The 17,336-nt window shown below is 50.5% G+C and overlaps 1 protein-coding gene across 2 annotated transcripts in view; it reads left to right on the top strand.

Moving 5' to 3' along the window:
* RIMBP2 (RIMS binding protein 2) overlaps positions 1 to 17,336 on the top strand; it is a 139,287-nt gene that overhangs the window by 3,269 nt on the left and 118,682 nt on the right. For both annotated transcript variants that reach the window (XM_032603398.1, XM_032603399.1), the window contains exon 2: positions 5,318 to 5,440. The gene's annotated coding sequence lies outside the window, so the exon portion shown is untranslated. The remainder of the gene's footprint in view (positions 1 to 5,317; positions 5,441 to 17,336) is intronic.

Here is a 17,336-nt window from a genome sequence, read left to right as displayed (position 1 = left end):
CAGTGTGTTCCCTGAAGCCTGCCCAGAAGGGATTGCCTCTTAGGTGCAAAATTGGATATTGGACTATCTGGAATATTGCATTGAATTCCCCTGGGCAGGCAGCCCTGTGGAAGGAAACAAATGAGCTGGGAATGCAGGACACAGTGCAAAGGATGGGGTCAATGCCCTCGAAGCCTGCAAACCAAACTTTTTTTTTTTAAACTGATTTCAAATTTCTTACTTGCCTGGGTTCAGAGGAGCCCATTAAGCTCCCTACCCCCCAGACTGGGCAGCTGTTCTGGTAGCTAACTGATGGTTCAGGCTACTTTCTCACTGAGTAACTGTTGCCAAATGTTTTAAGCTACTTTCCCACCTGGTGCTACTGCGGCTGCCACCGAAATCTGTATTTTGATATAGAGACGAGTCGAGTGGCGGGGATCTGGTGCCTGAGTCAGGAACGCGCCGCTGTGCCTGTGTGTGGTGGGAGGTCCCGGGCAGCAAGCAGGACACGGTGGTACCCATGTTCTGAAGCCAGGTACTGTGTGGGGTGTTAAGTTCATGACCTGTGAACTCTTTTTACCTGCTGGCCAGAAATCTGAGGTTGGCTGGAATTCCGGGTTCGGTTACAAATGACTGGTATGAACAGTGGTCATGCCACTCCCTAGCTGGTGGTCTCTCTTCTTCATCGTATTACTGAGAAGACTGGGCATCTGTCGGATGCCACACGTGGACGTTTGGGATTCGTGGAGCCACATACCTTTGGCTGGAAAAGCCCAGCAGGCACACCTGAGTATCATTATCTATTTTTCCTTTATTAAAAAACAAAATCTTGTAAGGGTCCACTGTTCTTAGCTTTCCACCTTAGGAGGAATTGTCTGGGCTTTTAAGCTTGAACATCTGAGAACTTTTTTTTTCTTTTTTGTGGAGGAGGGGAGTTTATAGGTCTTAGTGAAAATCTCTTCCCATCCTTTCTGCTAGTCCGAGACTTCCTTCTCCTTCAGTAGATAACCTGGCTGAGTTCCCAGGAGAATATTCTAGTCCAGGTGCCAGGACATAGGTTTGGCTCTGTGGGGTTCTCTGGTCATGAAAGTGACCGGCTTTGAGCTCCGGACACTGGGCAGCCGGGGACCAGGGACTTGTGAGCCGATCGGCCTCTCTTCCAAGGCTCCTGGGACGGGCAGGGCTGGAAAGGCCGGCTGGGCAGTGGCGTGAGGTCCTGAGACTCCAGCGCTGCAAGCCCGTTGAGCCGACATTTAGAGTGTTTTTTGTTTGGAGCCTCAGTCCTGTTTCCAGACAGGACCGGCTGCTACCAGATCAGAGAGAGTCCCCTTCTCTGCGAGAGTCAGCTGCGGTTCTTTCAGCTGCAGGTAGCAGGGACCCAGGCTGGGTGACGTAAACACCTAGGGGGCATTCTTGTTCTCATGGGACCAGAAGTTCCCAGAGCCCAGGGCAGAGGCACCTGCTGGAGACGGTCGGGGACACAGGCTCCTGCGCCCCTGCAGCGCCGTCCCACGGGGACCGCGGCTCTTGTGGTCACCGCAGCATTGCTGAGGGTCCCATCCTCGCTGCAGCTGGAGCAGCCCAGCCTTTCTTATAAAGCATCGTGTTCACGTGGCGTCATTGCCCCCCAGAGATTCCCGCTGACCTGTCACGGAGAATGGGGTCACACGGCGTCTCAGTCTGGGTCCCTGCCGGAAAGAGATGACACACCTCGAAAAGCAATGGGGAGCGTTACTAAGGGCCATTTAGGTGGGTGTGGGCGAGTTAAGGGAGCTAAGCTGGAGGGCGACGTGACCAGTGACAGTGGAGAATTTTCATTTCTTGGGAAAGAGCAGAGATTTTCACAAACAGGTATTTTTTTCATGTGAGAGATCAGTCTTTGAGATTTCCAAGACCAATTTAACCTCATGTTTCCAACACTTTCTTTTTCTTTTCCTTTCTTAATTGTGGAGTCACTGGAACCAGACTGGTCGGTGTCAGAAGTCCTAGAATCGAGGTGTCGGCAGGGCTCATTCCTTCTGGAGGCTCCAGGAGAGAATCGCGTTCTCACCTTTTCCAGCTCCTAGAGGCACCCGCATTCCTGGACTCGTGGCCCCTTCCTCCCTGTCCAAACCCGGCAGTACAGCATCTTTAAAATCTCTCTTTTCTGACCCGATTCTCCGCCTTCCTCTCATCAGGACCCTTGCCATTGCTACACTGGACCCACCAGGATAATCCAGGACAATCTCCCCATCTCAAGATCCTTATCTTAATCACCCCTTCCAAGTCATTTTTTTTTTTTTTTTTTTTTTTTTTTTTTTGCGTTACATGGGCCTCTCACTATTGTGGCCTCTCCCGTCGCGGAGCACAGGCTCAGCAGCCATGGCTCACGGGCCCAGCCGCTCCGCGGCACGTGGGATCTTCCCAGACTGGGGCACGAACCCGTGTCCCCTGCATCGGCAGGCAGACTCTCAACCCCTGTGCCACCAGGGAAGCCCCCAAGTCATTTTTGCCATGTAAGGTAACATTCACGGGCTCCAGGGTTAGGATGTGCACGTCCTTGTGGGGTCTTTATTCAGCCTGCCTCAGTCTCTCCCCAAATCTATCCTCTTGTCTCCCTACCAGCAGACTTTCTTTCCATTGTTGCAAACCAGGGGAGTGACCTTAATCATTCCGATAAACATAAAGGGGACACAATGGAAAATTTTAAGTCAAAGACATGCAAAACCACACTCTTGGCACGAGGTGATGTGTATTAGATGTATTAAAGCGCAAATGCCAACGACTTCCGGGGCCTTTTAGCTGCCCAGAAGTCCTCTGGTAGATTCTTCCTCGTCCACAGCTGCTATCCTTTAAAGCGTCGTCTTCAAGACAAATAAAGCTTGTTTCTTTCCCCCAACAGTATTGCTTTCTGTTAAGTTACTATATACAGCGAACACAGTGTTTCCCACGGCAAAAGCACAGCATTTTAGCTCCATGTGGGGTAAGCGGGATTTATGGGTGGGCCTGACCCTCTAACGTCTGTCCTAACCACCGTTGGCAGCATCCCTGCGGGAGAGCAGGTCTGGTGCCTGCCAGTCAGTTACCAGATTCACATCTGGGTTGTGGTCTGTCTGCAGGCTGGGGATTGGCTATTCTTGGCCAAAGGCCTGGTCACTGCCCTCGGGAGGGCGATTCCTGACTGCCCGGTGCTCTTATAAGGGACTGGATAAAAACTAAATGTACGGAAATAAATGAGGTCAGCAAACGGAGCCTGAAACCCAAGTCGGGGGATTCCCTACAACGCGTGAGTCTGAGTCTCTTGGAAACACCTGACTTATGTGGACTTTGGCTGTTCACTCTGCTTCTCCGCTCTGATGACAGGGAATCGGATCACAAAAGAAAACTCCTTTCCCATCGGAGCTTACATTCTAATGAGGAGAAACCCCAAGAAAAGCATAAACAGCTCACAGGATAATTTCACATAGTGATAAACGCCCGTGGAAAATAAAGCAGGGCAAAGCAGTGAGGGGAAAGGAGGCAGACAGGTGGGGAGGATTTTGGTACCCGAGGGCTTGTCTGAGGAGTGACGTAATTGATGAGAAGGAGCCAGACTGGCAGAGACGGGGGAGTGGAGTGGGAGCTGGGTAGGGATGTGCCACAATAGGAAGAGCACGTGCAAAGGCCCTGGGGCGGGAATAAGCTTGGCTTGTTCAGGGGACAAAAAGAGGCCAGGGTGGCTGAGCATGGTGAATGGTTGCGGGTCAGATCAGAGAGGTGGGTGGGCAAGATGCTATAGGACTCTGGGACCACATCAGGAGTTTGGATTTTATTCTGATTTCCATGGCAGCCCCGGGACGTTTCCATCAGGAAGCAGCAAGATCTGATTTTTATTCCGGAGAGCTAATGCTGGCTACTGTATGAGACTGGCCTTGGGGTATTCGAACACTAGTCCCAAGCCTGGTTTCCTTGATTAGCCAGAACATGAGAAGTGATGGCTTTTCAGCAGAGCCAGTGTCGAGGTTCAGGTGCGGGTACTGCTTAATTCCTATAGGTCATGACATTTTCACAAGGGAGCATTTGAATTTTTCCCCACGTTCATTGCCTGATACATCATGCTGTAGCAGAATGGTGTGAAAATACCTCTGTGAATCAGATCCCTCTACGACCTCTTAATAACAGCTTCCATGTAACCCTGTTCCATTTAGGAATGCCAAGTGGGCGCCTTCCTTTCTTTCTGTGCCACAGAAATTGTAAGGTGAAACGAACACTCTACCTAAAGCGTTTGAAGCAGGACTTCTGTAGCTAAAAAAAAAACTAACATGACTTTGTGACAGTCTGTTATTGAAGACATAATTCATGTTGTAATGTTTGGGGAGGAGGGAAAGAAATTAAAATCCTGTGGCTGGGTTAAAATATGCTGCACAATGAAAACTAGAGGAAAATAAATCAGATAACTTCTCTCGTCAATGGCTGCCCTTATCTGTTTCAAAGAAGCTGGAGGAGAGATTGAGAATCAGTGGAGCCTCCCAGATAAGTTCTAAACGTGGTCCTGGGGGTTGTGGGCTTAGGGTGGACATGATTTCTGAGGTTATTGGAACACCCACCGTTCTAATCCATGTGGAGCCTTGTTGCCCCTTTTGTCCACTTTTAAGACAGGGGTGAAAATTTTAGACAACAGAAATTAGTATGGCTCAACAATTTGGGTAACATTTTGTCTGTTAGGACTTTAAGTTCAGACGGACAGAAGACAATTCAAATTGGTACAAGCAAACCAAGGGAATCTGTTGGCCCAAGTAACAGGAAAGGAAAACATTAGCTTCAGGTACAGCTTGATCTAGGTGCTCAAGTGATGTCCTCAGGACCCTACTTCTCCCTCGGCATCTCTTGGCTCTATTCTCAGCTGAGTTCTTCCCTCATGATGGCACATGGCACTGTAGCTCCTGCCTTTGTCCTCAACTCTCCAAGTCCAGAGGGCAAAAGAGAGAGTCTCTTCCCAGATTCTTACACAAGGCCAATATCTCATTCTCCGCGGACGCGCCTGGGTCCTGTGCCCTGCCCCAACCAATCACCATATCCAGGGCATGGGATTACACTGATTGGCCAGACCTGGGTCACATTCCCAGTCCCGAGCCAATCACTGTGGCCGTGGCGAGGATGGGCGGGATGAAGAGGGAGGCTGTGTGCTGACTGGCCAGCCTTTGGTCACACGTATTCACCCCAGCAGGAGTGGGCCCACCATGAAGTCCATGACTGAGGATGACAGAGGGGAAGAGTCTCCAAAAAGGGGAGGTGACAAATGACAGCTGGGGACAAATACCCACCGCAGCTCCTATGCATGTTGTAAACAGCCCCTTCTCTCCATCCTTGCTACTTGTAGGTGAAAGCAGAGTATGCTCGACTTAAACACACGCTCACCATAGTGACCAGAGAACGCGATTTGGCCGTGAAGGAGAAACACCAACTCCAAGCCAAGCTGGAGAACCTAGAACAGGTCCTAAAGGTAGGATGGGCTTCACTTCCGCTTTCCTGAGCGTGAGCGTGAAGGAGGGGCTGCGGAATTCCAAAGCAGAATGTGGTTGAAACTCCTTCTGAGTTTCAGAATCATGAAAATTCAGGGCTCTTGGCGCTCCTTTTACTCTCTCCGTGGCACACAAGGCAATAAATAAGAAAATTTGAATGTTTCTGGAAGCCATCCTGTAAAACCTATTATGCATTTCCATTTCTTAGGAATGTTAAACACTGCTGAACAAGAGATGGTAGGCAGCGCTCCAGAATGGAAATTGGGCTTATGTTGAAGACCAGAGGTGTCTACCTTTGGTTTTTCAAACTTCATGAATTTTAAACTTTTCTTCAGATGGTTAACGACCTTTGTCATAAAGAGAATAGCTAAGTCAGAAAATTGCTTTATCAGGGTACAGGTAACTGGATAGCTTCATGCATTCTTGATGAGCTGGGATCTCCTTCAATATTTAATGGGTGGGTTGATTTGATGTTACTGAGTTAAGCTGAGTGAATTCTTTGGCTTTTTTTTTTTTTTTGAGTGTTAACATTTTATTGGATTCTCAGAGTGGGAAAAAATATTTAAACATAAAAGAATAAAATAACCATCCCCTGCAGTCCTACAACCTAGTACCTAGATTAAGCCTTTGTATTTCACACGCATGGAACAGAGCTATGCGGCACCCACCCACCCTCCTGCATCAGGAAGTGAGTTTAACCGCATCTGTAGCTCGTTTGGGGGAAACTTCTAGAATTCTGAGGGGACGTGGATCAGTGGTCGGCTGGGACTCTTTGGTGGGGGGAGTGGATCCGGGGCTTCTTCCGGGGGTGATGAAAATGTTCTGGAATTAGGGTGATGATTACACAGCCTTGTGAGTGTACCAGCACCTCTGAAATGGACACTTTCAAAGGGTGAATGTTATGGTATGTGAATTACATCTCACACGTAATAGGGAAGTTGCCCCATTCTCTCGTTGCTGGCCCTGAAGAGGAACCACGCCCCTCGTGTGGCTCTCAGGAGGTGGCAGATCTGTACCCAGTGCTGGTGGCATGTCAGATGCCCCCGTGTGTCCACCTGACACTCTCTGGAGGAAAGGCCAAGGCTAACCCTGACCGTGCTGCTTTTTACCATTTGCAATGAGTTTAGAACGCAGCCGTAAAGGAGTGAGATACCATGTGATTATTCATTTCAGAAGCTGCCTCGACCGCTGGCTGCACGTTCTCTGAGGCACAAACCGTGCTTCATTCAACTCTCTACCTGTAAAGCTTGGGTTTAATGAAAGTCAGGGTTTGGTGAATTCAGTGGCGGATGGGCTGGGAATCCAGGTGCACCCGGGGGCTTTGCTGAGGGTCTATTGGAGTAAATTCAGCATGAAGGACAGTGTACGTGACTATGGCCCCAGGAGATATTTGACCATCTGGAGACATTTTTGATGGCTGGGACCGGGGAGCGGGCTATTAGCATCACGTGTGCAGAGGCCGGGGGTGTTGTTAAGTCTCCTACGTCGCACAGGACCGCCTCCACGGCAAAGAAATAAGTGGCGAAATTGTCATTGGCACCGAGGGTGAGAAGCTCTGTGAATTCGTTTGTTACTGTTGCTGTAACAAATTGTCCCAACGTGAAATAAAACAAATGTGTTCTCTCACAGTTCAGGAGGTCAGGTCCAAAATGAGTCACGCGGGCTAAAATCAAGGTGTCAGCAGAGCTGCCTGCCTTTCGGAAGGCTTTGGGGAGACCCTTCCCTGCCTTCCCCACCTTCTGGTGGCTGCTCCCAGCCCCTCCCTGTTATTAGAAGTTGCTAACTGCAGAGCCAGCGATTAGCAACTTCTCTCCTCTCTGACCTGCTGCCTCCCTCTTATGAGGACCCTGTGATTACACTGGGTCCACTTGGATGATTTCCACATCTCAACGTCCTTAACTTAATCACATATGCAGGGTCCCTTTGTCGTGTAAGGTGACATAGTCACAGGCCCCAGGGACCGGGAGGTGGACATCTTTGGGGAACATTATTCAGCCTGCCCTACCCCTAGAGTATTTCAAGGAGGTGACCAATAGCACTGATGCTACCTGTGGGTAGAGGAGGCCCCCTTTATAATTTCAGGGTGTGAAATTCCCGTCTTTGTCTCCTGCCTGCCGGGCTTCAGGCCAGTCTCTCCTGCTACCTGGAGTGGGTGAAAGGCTGTGCATTGTCACTGGCCTCGTGGGGCCCGCCGTCCTTCCTTCTGACCTGGGGTTTGAGCCTCATCACCAGGGCCTTGCACACGTGGAGACACCCCGAGTTCACGTCCAGGTTCTGCCCATGGCGCCCTGCAAACAGCCCTCTCCTCGGCTGCCCACCCTGTCCAGGGGGTACACCCCAGGGGTGTCACCTGCCCTTCTGGGGGGCAGACTAGGGAGGGGGCCTGTGCAGGAGCTGGCGGGGGAGCTTGGGGGCTTTGAGGCGGGGGCATTCCAGGGTCTGGGGAGCTGGACTGTGGTCCAGAGGGGAGCGTGTGGGCTCTGGATGGGCGTGTCCCTCTGGCCCCCTTTCTGAGGGTGGAATTGGGCAGCTGATGGGCAGGCTGTGAGCAGCCATCAGGGGACACGGTCATGTTTGTCACCAGGAAAGCTGCAAGAGGGAGAGAGGTTGGAGGCTGTGAGGGGCCCAAAGGGACAAGTGACAGCGTCACAGGGCCGGGGTTCTGGCCCTCGCCTTCTCTTGGTCACCACCCCACATGGTGCTGTTTTAGTCTGTTCTTCACGGGGTGGCCAGAGCAGTACCGTCCAAATCGAAGTCAGGTCCCAGCACCATCCGCAAACCATCCATCCGCAGGACCCGCCAGCCCAGCTCACTTACCCAAAGCCTGGCGCCTCCCTGGTCACAGCCCTGCAGCGTGCAGCTGCCCTCGCCTCTCGGGTCCCCTGTCCTCCCCTCCCGCCCTGACTCCATCCTCCCCCACTGCCCCGCCCCTTTCCTGGCTCTGATCCCGGAGCAAAGCCAGGCCCTGAGCGCCTTCTCCATAAAGTTCTTCTCAGTACCATTTCAGTGAGTGACTGATGATGGAGCCAGGCTGGCCTGGGGCAGGGGCCTTGTTGGGAGCAAACGGAGCTCTTTCTCAAAAGAGTTTTGCTTTGTGCAAAAAGGGAGAGAAAGAAGACCCGGAGATGAGGAGAGGCATGTCCTTTGCAAGGGGTTGATTCCGTGGCAGGCGAAGGAAAGCACATGCCTTGAAAATTTGCAAAACCCTGTGTGATCTGCCCTTTCCCACACCCAGCACTGAGAGCCTGTGGGGCTGAGAGCAAGGAGGGAAAGGTCGGGGAGGTGATGATTCCACTACAGTGGCTGAACTCCCTGGGCTCCCGGACAGAAGCTGCCGAACTTTGCTGCTTTCAGAGAACGCCCCCAAGCGGGGTAGCTGCATGTTGTATCAGCATCGCCTCAGTTTGGACCGACTGAAAGCACAGCGATTTCCGTGTTCTCCTTCTGATACTTTGCTCGTGATAATAAAAGGGCTCTTCAAGATCAACCTTCTTTCTGTTTTGCAATTTGGTGGTTGTATTTTATTTTTTATTTTAAATTTATTTCATTGAGGTAGAGTTGATTTACAATGCTGTGTTAATTTCTACTATACAGCAAAGTGATTCAGTGATACAGGTATATATTCTTTTCCATGATGGTTTTTCACAGGATATTGAATATAGCTCCCTGTGCTCTACAGTAGGACCTTGTTGTTTATCCATTCTAAGTGTAATCGTTTGCATCTGCTAACCCCAAACTCCCACTCCATCCCTCCCCACTCCACCTTAGCCTTTCTTTTTTTCTTTTTTTTTTTTTGCGATACGTGGGCCTCTCACTGTCGTGGCCTCTCCCGTTGCGGAGCACAGGCTCCGGACACGCAGGCTCAGCGGCCATGGCTCACAGGCCCAGCCGCTCCGCGGCATGTGGGATCCTCCCGGACTGGGGCACGAACCCGCGTCCCCTGCATCGGCAGGCGGACTCTCAACCACTGCGCCACCAGGGAAGCCCCTTTCTTTTTTTTTTTGAGCGGCAAAGCCCATCAGTGAGCGATGGGGAAGGGAGGAGGTGATTGCCGTGCTGGGCGGAGATGCAGCTGACTTGGCTTAGAAATTCCTGTCGTTGCTGTAAACTTGGGCAAAATGATGACCTTGCATTTCCAGAAGTTGCCTGGACATCCCCAGAACTCCCGGAGTGTGATGTATGGTCTCTAGTTGTCGTTGGTTTGAACGGAATTTGATCCCCAAACCAGTGTCGATCAGCATGATTTGCTGAGAACCAAAGAGAACTTGCCCAGGCTCGGGGGCCACGTGAGGGGGAGGTTGGGTGGTGCAGGATTCCAATCTCCACCTGTCTGCCGCCGAGCCTGGACCGGCTGGCTAACCCCTGACCCTCATCTGGGAGAAGCAAAAATGCTCAGCTGCTAGCCTGGGGGAGGGGCTGGTGAGTGGCCCGCAGAATCACACTGTCACTGGTTTTTACCAGATTGTGAACGGAATGTCTGTTTTCCTTCAAAATACAAAAACTATCCCTAAAACAGAGAAGACAGGATTTGGGGCTGTTTTCTAAACAATCCAATGAGAATAATACCCCCTGCACGAACCAAACCAAAAATAGTTAACCTGATGTGAATTCGTCCTGATTTTTATACTTTTAAAAATAATAATTGATGAGTTCACTATCTATGTATACGTTTTTATCATGCTGCTTTCCAAGAATATCGTCAAATCACCAAAACCGTCACGTGTAATAGAACATGCTCAAATGGTATGAATGGAAGTGAAAAATTCAGATAAAGAGAAAAGAGACTTCAAGTATGCCAGCCTGGAGGTTAGACACAGTTACTCTAAGACTCTAATTTGGCCTGTGTTTCCATGCAGCCTGGATATAAAAGGAAATATAGGCAATTACATAATTCTCACTCCCTAGGAGAGGGGAACCTACCGTTTCCCCGGGGAAACGAAGCATGGAGGGCTAAACGTGCTTTTCTTGCTTGGAATGATACCTCAGAGGCGGATGCCGAGCGCTGTGGTAGAAGATGTCTTCAGCAGCGTCTTCATAGCTACTGAGGAGCAGTTCTCCTGTGCGTCTTTCTTCAGGGGTTTCTTTGGGGAAGCAGACCTGAAGGCCGTTTTCCTGAGCTATTAGCAAGGAAAATTGGGAGGAATCATTAAAGCCAGATTCCCCACACCTAGGAAGAACCCAGGGAGAGTTCTTCGTGGTGGGAATTGAAGAATAGGAAAAGTAATGTTCCTGGACCCATTCCTGTTCTATGGAATTAAAAATAGCACGAGATAGAAAACATCAGAGTCTGAGCAAAGATGGGATGAGAAGGCTCCCCTTCACCTGTCCACCTTATCTGGCTGGGAATCACCCCACACCCAGCGACCTTACCAAGAGAAAGGGATGTACCCGTGCATCTCAACAGGGGTCTGCACAGTCAGGACAAACAGTGGTGTCCCTGGCCCACAGTGTTTATTACATGACCATTCATTCATTCATTCACTCACTCACTCACTCATTCATACATGTTGATTGAGCACTGCCTGTGTACCAGGCCCGGTTCCCGGCAGCAGGAACGTTGTAATTAGCAAAACAGAGTCAACGAGAAGAATCCATGCAGAAAAAGACACGCATTTGTAACATGATGTCAGGCAGTGATAAGTGCTTTGAAGGACAATAAATGCGGGCGAGGCAGTAGGAAGTGATGTAGTGACCCTTTTAAAAAGTAGCTGGGGGGCTTCCTTGGTGGCGCAGTGGTTGGGAGTCCGCCTGCCGATGCAGGGGGACGCGGGTTCGTGCCCCGGTCCGGGAAGATCCCACGTGCCGTGGAAGGACTGGGCCCGTGAGCCATGGCCACTGGGCCTGCGCGTCCGGAGCCTGTGCTCCGCAACGGGAGAGGCCACAGCGGTGAGAGGCCCGCGTACCGCAAAAAAAAAATAATAATAATAATAATAAATTTATTTATTTATTAAAAGTAGCTGGAAACGACAAGGTCCTACTCTACAGCACAGGAAACGATATTTAACATCTTACGATAAACCACAATGGGAAAGAATAAGAAAAAGAAGGTCTGTACAGGTATAACTGAGTCACTGTGCTGCACACAGAAATGAGCACAGCCTGTACGTCAAGTACACTTTAAGAAAATAAAGAATGGTTGGGAGGGGGCTTCTCCCAGACACATCAACTGAGCAGAGCGAGTGCCTCTCAATGAAGGGGGTGCAGGGGGCTTGTCCACTTTCAGGGGAGGAACGCCAGGCAGGTGGAAAGTGCAAGGAGCTGAGATGGACAGAGTTTTGACGTGTCCGAGTATCAGCCAGGTGGCTGGTGAACAGGGAACGAGGGGCGGGGCGTGGAAATGAAGCTGAGATTGGGGTGAGGTCTGGCAGTCTTATGAGCCCAAGTAGAAATCCAAGGGTTTTGGAATTTGCTGTAAGTGTCGTCAGACACCTTTGTCGCAAAACTGCTGCATGAGAAACCAGCCAAAAGCCCGTGGCTCAAAACAAGAACGATTCGTACCGTTCCCGAGGCTGTGGCTGGGCTGCACGGTGCTGTCGTCTTGGCTGCACTTGGCTGAACTCGCAGTTGGCCGGCTATTGGTTGACGCCGGACGGTTTGGGTCAGGGTGACTGGCTTTGTTCCCTGCTGTTCCAGCCCCCAGCAGGCTAACTAAGGCTTCTAAGAGCGGCATAATGGGCCACGAAGGAGAGGGGTGCGCGGGAGGGCGCGGGAGGACCAGGCCGGAAGAGTGCAAGTCCCTCCCTCCCCCCCCCCCCCCCCCCCCCCCCGCATCGGCCAAAGCAACTTTCAGGCCGGCCTGGTTTCAAGAGATGCAGGAACAGATGTGACGTCCCCTTACCAAGCCAGTGGATACGCACGGCGAGGGGATCGATGCTCCTGGGGCGGGGTGCTGGAGAGCTGATGGACCACATCTGCTTTTCATTTGTCGAGGGTCACTGCAGCGGCCGCGCCGAGAGAAGAAGCTGGGGAACGGGTGGGAGCCAGGGGGTGGATTAGGAGGGCTTCTCTAGACACGGGATGTGGGTGCTTCGCCCAAGACAGGAGCAGAGGGGAGAGAGAAGCGGTCAAGTTTGTGTATATTTTCAAGGTGAAATCAACAGGATTTGCTGGTGGATTGGCCGTGGGGTATGATAGGGAAGGGCCAAGGGTGATGCCAAGGGCTCAGAAGTGTATTTGGGTGAGGGATGGAGCCGTGGGCTGTGATGCGGATCATTAGGGGTTTGGACTGGGGGTCAGGGAACCCCCTCGTGTTGGAGACGGGGTGCACCGTGAGCAGGGGATCCTTGGTGCGGGAGGACCTCCGTCCTCACTCTGGGGACCACCCTGCTAATCCTCAGGAAGCGGCTTCATTCAGTTATCAGGTGACGTGAAAGGCAGGAACAATTCATTGGGGTTAAAGTGTGAAGCTCTGAAGGCGACCACGGCGTCCTGTCCTTTGAACATCTGGTGGTCACAGTCGTCATCTAAACGGTGCTGCCTTGTACCTGACACCATCTTCTTCCAAGTTCTCAGAGTGATGGGGGCAGAGGGGGCATGCCATTCGGTAACTGAAGAGCGTGCATTTTATGTTGATGTGGTGTCACACAGCTCTGGAGTTGGGCCAACATGCGTTACGCGTCTGTCTGAGCTGATGACCACTCCATTGATCACGTCCATATGTTGGCTTTTTTGTTTCCAAATATCACTGATGGGCCACGTGTCTTCACACTGATAATTCAATTTAGCAAAAGACGACGTGCGCCTTAAGGTCTGTGATGGGTTATGTAAAGCAGGAGTGCACCAGCACGTCGATATGTTAATTTTTTTTTTCAGCGTCCTTTTTTGCTCTATCAGGGCGGCTGCCAAGTAACTTTGCACTTGAACAGCCAGAAAAGTAGGACCAGATATGGTGATATTCAGAGGAAAGGGGTCCCAGATGCCTCAGACACTGGTTTCCTGCAGACCTTCCAGTGTAATAGCCCTGATGAAAACCCACACATAAAGACGTACTCAGGACTTCCCTGATGGTCCAGTGGTTAAGACTCTGTGCTCCCAATGCAGGGGGCCCGGGTTTGATCCCCGGTCAGGGAACTGGATCCCAACATGCATGCTGAAACTAAGAGTTTACGTGCCACAACTAAGGAGCCCCCATGCCACAACTAAGACCCAGCGCAACCACATAAATGTTAAAAAAAAAAAAAAAAGACACATTCATGCAACAGGTGTTTATTGAGCACCCAATATGTGGCAAACACTTCCTAGGTGCTGTCCTTGCTTCTGGCAGAGAGTTGACAGATTGATGTACGTATCAGGGGGTGACAAACACAAGGGGATAGAGGGTGATGAAGATGAAAGCGCTACTTTATATTCAGTGGTTGGGAAGGTCTCACTGATTATGTGACATGTGGACGGAGACCTGGGTGAAGGGAAGAAGACAGTTGTGAGAAGTCTGGGGAAAGGATGTTCCGGCAGAGGGAACAGCAGATACAAAGGGTTGAGACAGAGGGCCTGCCATGTCTGAGGAACAGAGCAGAGGCCAGAGTTGCAGAAATAGAGTGAAAAGGGGGATAGAAGGTTAAAAGAGGAGGCCAGGGAGACAAATAACTTGAGGTGTGGAAGGCCAAGCCCCCTCCTCACTCTCAGACACACTGCCTCCTTTCCGGTCTTTTCCTGGGGTGCTCCAGCCACCGCAGGGCCTTTGCACTTGCCGTGTCTGCTGTCTGGCTTGCTTTTGTCCTGGTTACCCTCCAGGAGAAGCACAATATGGGCAAGTTCCATATCTTTTTTGCTTATCATTGTATCCTCAGTGCCCAGCCTGGCGTAGAGAAACCGTACAATAAATGTTTGTGGGCTGAACGAATGAGAGAGGGAGGTAGGATAGTCTCAAGTCTGCCTTGCTTACAATAGCCAAGAGGTGAGCCCTCCGCTTTGCAAAGCCTTCAGGCATATATGCCCTCCCTAAGATGGACTGTCCCCTGGTGTCGAGCCACTGCCACCTTGATAAAACAGAAATTGTGTCACGTCCCCACTGCTTACCGCCCCACCAATTGCTTCTTACTGCACAGAGATGAACATCTAGACTCTTTCCCGCAGGACCCTGTTCTCTCTGGCCCCCACGTAATCCTTCAACCCTCATCCTACCATGACCCCTTACGGCCTGGAGCCGGCTACAGTGGCCATCCCTGTCTTTCTGGAACTTACTGCACTCATGTCCACCCCAGGGCCTTTGCACTTACTGCTTCTTCCACCTGGAAGGCTGTTTCCCTCAGCACTTTGTGTTTCTGACTCTGGGTCAATTAATTAGGTCTTGGTTTCATGTCACTTACTTAGCAATGACTTTCTTGGCCACCTTATCTGTGATAGGAAGTTGCTATCACATCCTCCAATTCATTTTCTTCCAAGAAAACTTATCTTGCTTGTGTTAATTATTTGTATATTGTTTGTTTTCTCCTACCAAAATGTAGCCTCTTTGAGAGAGACTTTGTTTCAGTGCGTAGGACAAAATCTGACATCTAGAAGGCACTTGGTAAATATTGATTGCTTGATTAAATTAGTAAATGAATGAATGAGTGAACGTGTGAGCGAGAGACCCCATGATACTGACATGGCCTGTTACTGCAGACACCTTCTGCCATCGTGGAGAATAACGGAGCAGGTGAAGTCTTGTGGTCGAGGAAGCTTGTCTAGAAGGATCACTTCTTTGGGGCTTACAAGTGCTTCTGTAAAAATGCAGCCACAAATCAAGTGCAGCCTCTTTCTGGCAGAGACTGAGATTCTCCAAGAGGACAAACCACAGGAGAGTTGGTGATTTCCAGCCTCTGCTCGGCCCAGGTGACTGTCTGGCAAGGGTGTCCCCCCACGGAGCACCCCACCTTCAAGCCCAGCAACCCCTGGGTTAGGTCTTGGCACAAGTGTCTAACCTTGTGATAAACGGAGTAAACCAAGCGATTTTTCCCTCCAGCTTCTCGGACTCAAGGATTCTGCCAAAAAAAAAAAAAAAAAAAAAGCCTGGTGTTTTTCGTGTAAATTTCCTGTTGCCAGATATTTAGGATAGTCTAGATCCTTAGCATCTCACCAGCTCCACTGAAATGGAAAAGGAACGTGCGAAGCTCCGGGCTTGTGTATGATCGGAGCGCATCCTGCCTCTTCCCTGCGTCTTCTTACTCAGGACCCGAAAGATGGCTGCATTTGTCAGATGCAACAGAGACGTGTGTCTCTATTTTAGGACAGCATTAGCATCCTGGCAGGGAACGATGCCACACTCCAAGCGTTTAACCTAAGAGAGCTCAACACAGAGATCATTTCGAGAGGCGTGGCCGGGGGAACCGACAGGGGTGGGAAGGCAGAGAGAGACCAGCAGAGCGGGCAGCTGTCCCCCGCTTCCCTGGGCCCGCGGGCAGTTCCTGGAGCTCAGTGGGAACCGCAGTCGTGGAGAAGCTACTGGATGGCTCTGTGTGGGGATGAAGAGCGTCCCCCAAATTCACATCCACCCAGAAGCTGTGAGTGTCACCTTTTTTTGGAAAAAAGTTCCTGGAGAGAGAGAGACTGTGTTTTTCCCTCCCGTCCCTACTGATCCACTGGGAAGCCCCAAATCATTTAAGTTTTTGGACACCTTCAGTAAGACCGTGGAGTGAGGTATTTCAACACTGACTTTCACTTAATTTTAAAAAACCATGAGTTAATCAGGACCATCCTTTTCCTTGACTTCAAGGACCCCTGAGCACTTTGTCGACCGGCCGTGCTGGCAGCAGGTTTACAAGGGAACCTTTGCAGCCCCCTTTCCGGTTATCTGACCAGCACGCAGTGCAAATTCTAGAAATCTGACCCAGGGCTATAAAAATATTTTTGAGTAATTAAACTTAACCCATTATAGCTTATGATTCAAAGACAAGGGAAAAAGCATTCTGGACCAGATTTTGTTCTCACGGTCAACAGATTAGTCAATTTCAGTGACGATAATCGGATGCTTATTTTGTGTTAATGAACAACTGGTTATCTGGGATGAATAAGTAACTCTCGAGGTGACAATCTTCCCTTATCTCCAGCTCCTTCCCTCTTCCCTTCCCACTACTTTGCATCTGTGCACGGAGATTCATCCTTATACCTACGAACACAAACCTGCCTGCGGTCATTGTCAGGTTTAATTAAGGTTTTGGAGTTCATTTTCTATGCGCTGATACTCAAATGCCAATAAAACCCTCCAGGGTTCTCTGAACATGAGAATAATGTTTAGGGCTCCATCTCCAGCAAAACCCTTGATCTGAATAGATGATAGTTTTATCTAGATGTTCAGAGACGGGCAAGAAACAGGAAATGTATTGCCTCCGGATCTTCATTCTCCGCTCCTGTCTCCATGGGGAGAGATTTAGGTAAGAGGCACCGCCAGTTCATCGGCTGGTGCTGTGGGACACACACGTGCCTTCTTTGCATCCAGCAAAAGGATGGGACCAGATCTCCTTCTGAGGCTCGGACCCCGCCCCCCGACCGGACCCCACCATGGGGTTGACTATTTTCTCCGTGCAGCAGGCAGCCCAGTTTTTTGTCCTCTGCTGGGATCCCCACCCAGCCCTTCAAAATTCTGAGCTACTAAGCATATAAAGTGTTCAACTTCACTGATCATCAGGAAAATGCAAATTAAAAAGACAGCGAGATGCCGATCTCTTCATCAGATGAAGAAACTCTTAGGAGTGACAGTGCCCAGGGCCAGCGAGGAGTGGGGAGCAGGCATGCTTACACGATGCCGGCCGAAGGTGAAGTCTTTCTGGCTTCTGGAACTGTCCATTTTCAGCTTCAGTATACTCTTCTCCCTCAGTCTCCCTTCTGGGAGCGTACAGAGACATAAAGCTCCCACTACGTGCCCCAGGTCTTTATTGTAGCATTAGCCGTACAACCGTGATG

Source organism: Phocoena sinus, chromosome 14, assembly GCF_008692025.1.
Source record: "Phocoena sinus isolate mPhoSin1 chromosome 14, mPhoSin1.pri, whole genome shotgun sequence".
Classification (NCBI taxonomy): domain Eukaryota; kingdom Metazoa; phylum Chordata; class Mammalia; order Artiodactyla; family Phocoenidae; genus Phocoena; species Phocoena sinus.
Note: the sequence above shows the minus strand (reverse complement) of the source record. Positions and strands in the feature narration are given on the sequence as shown.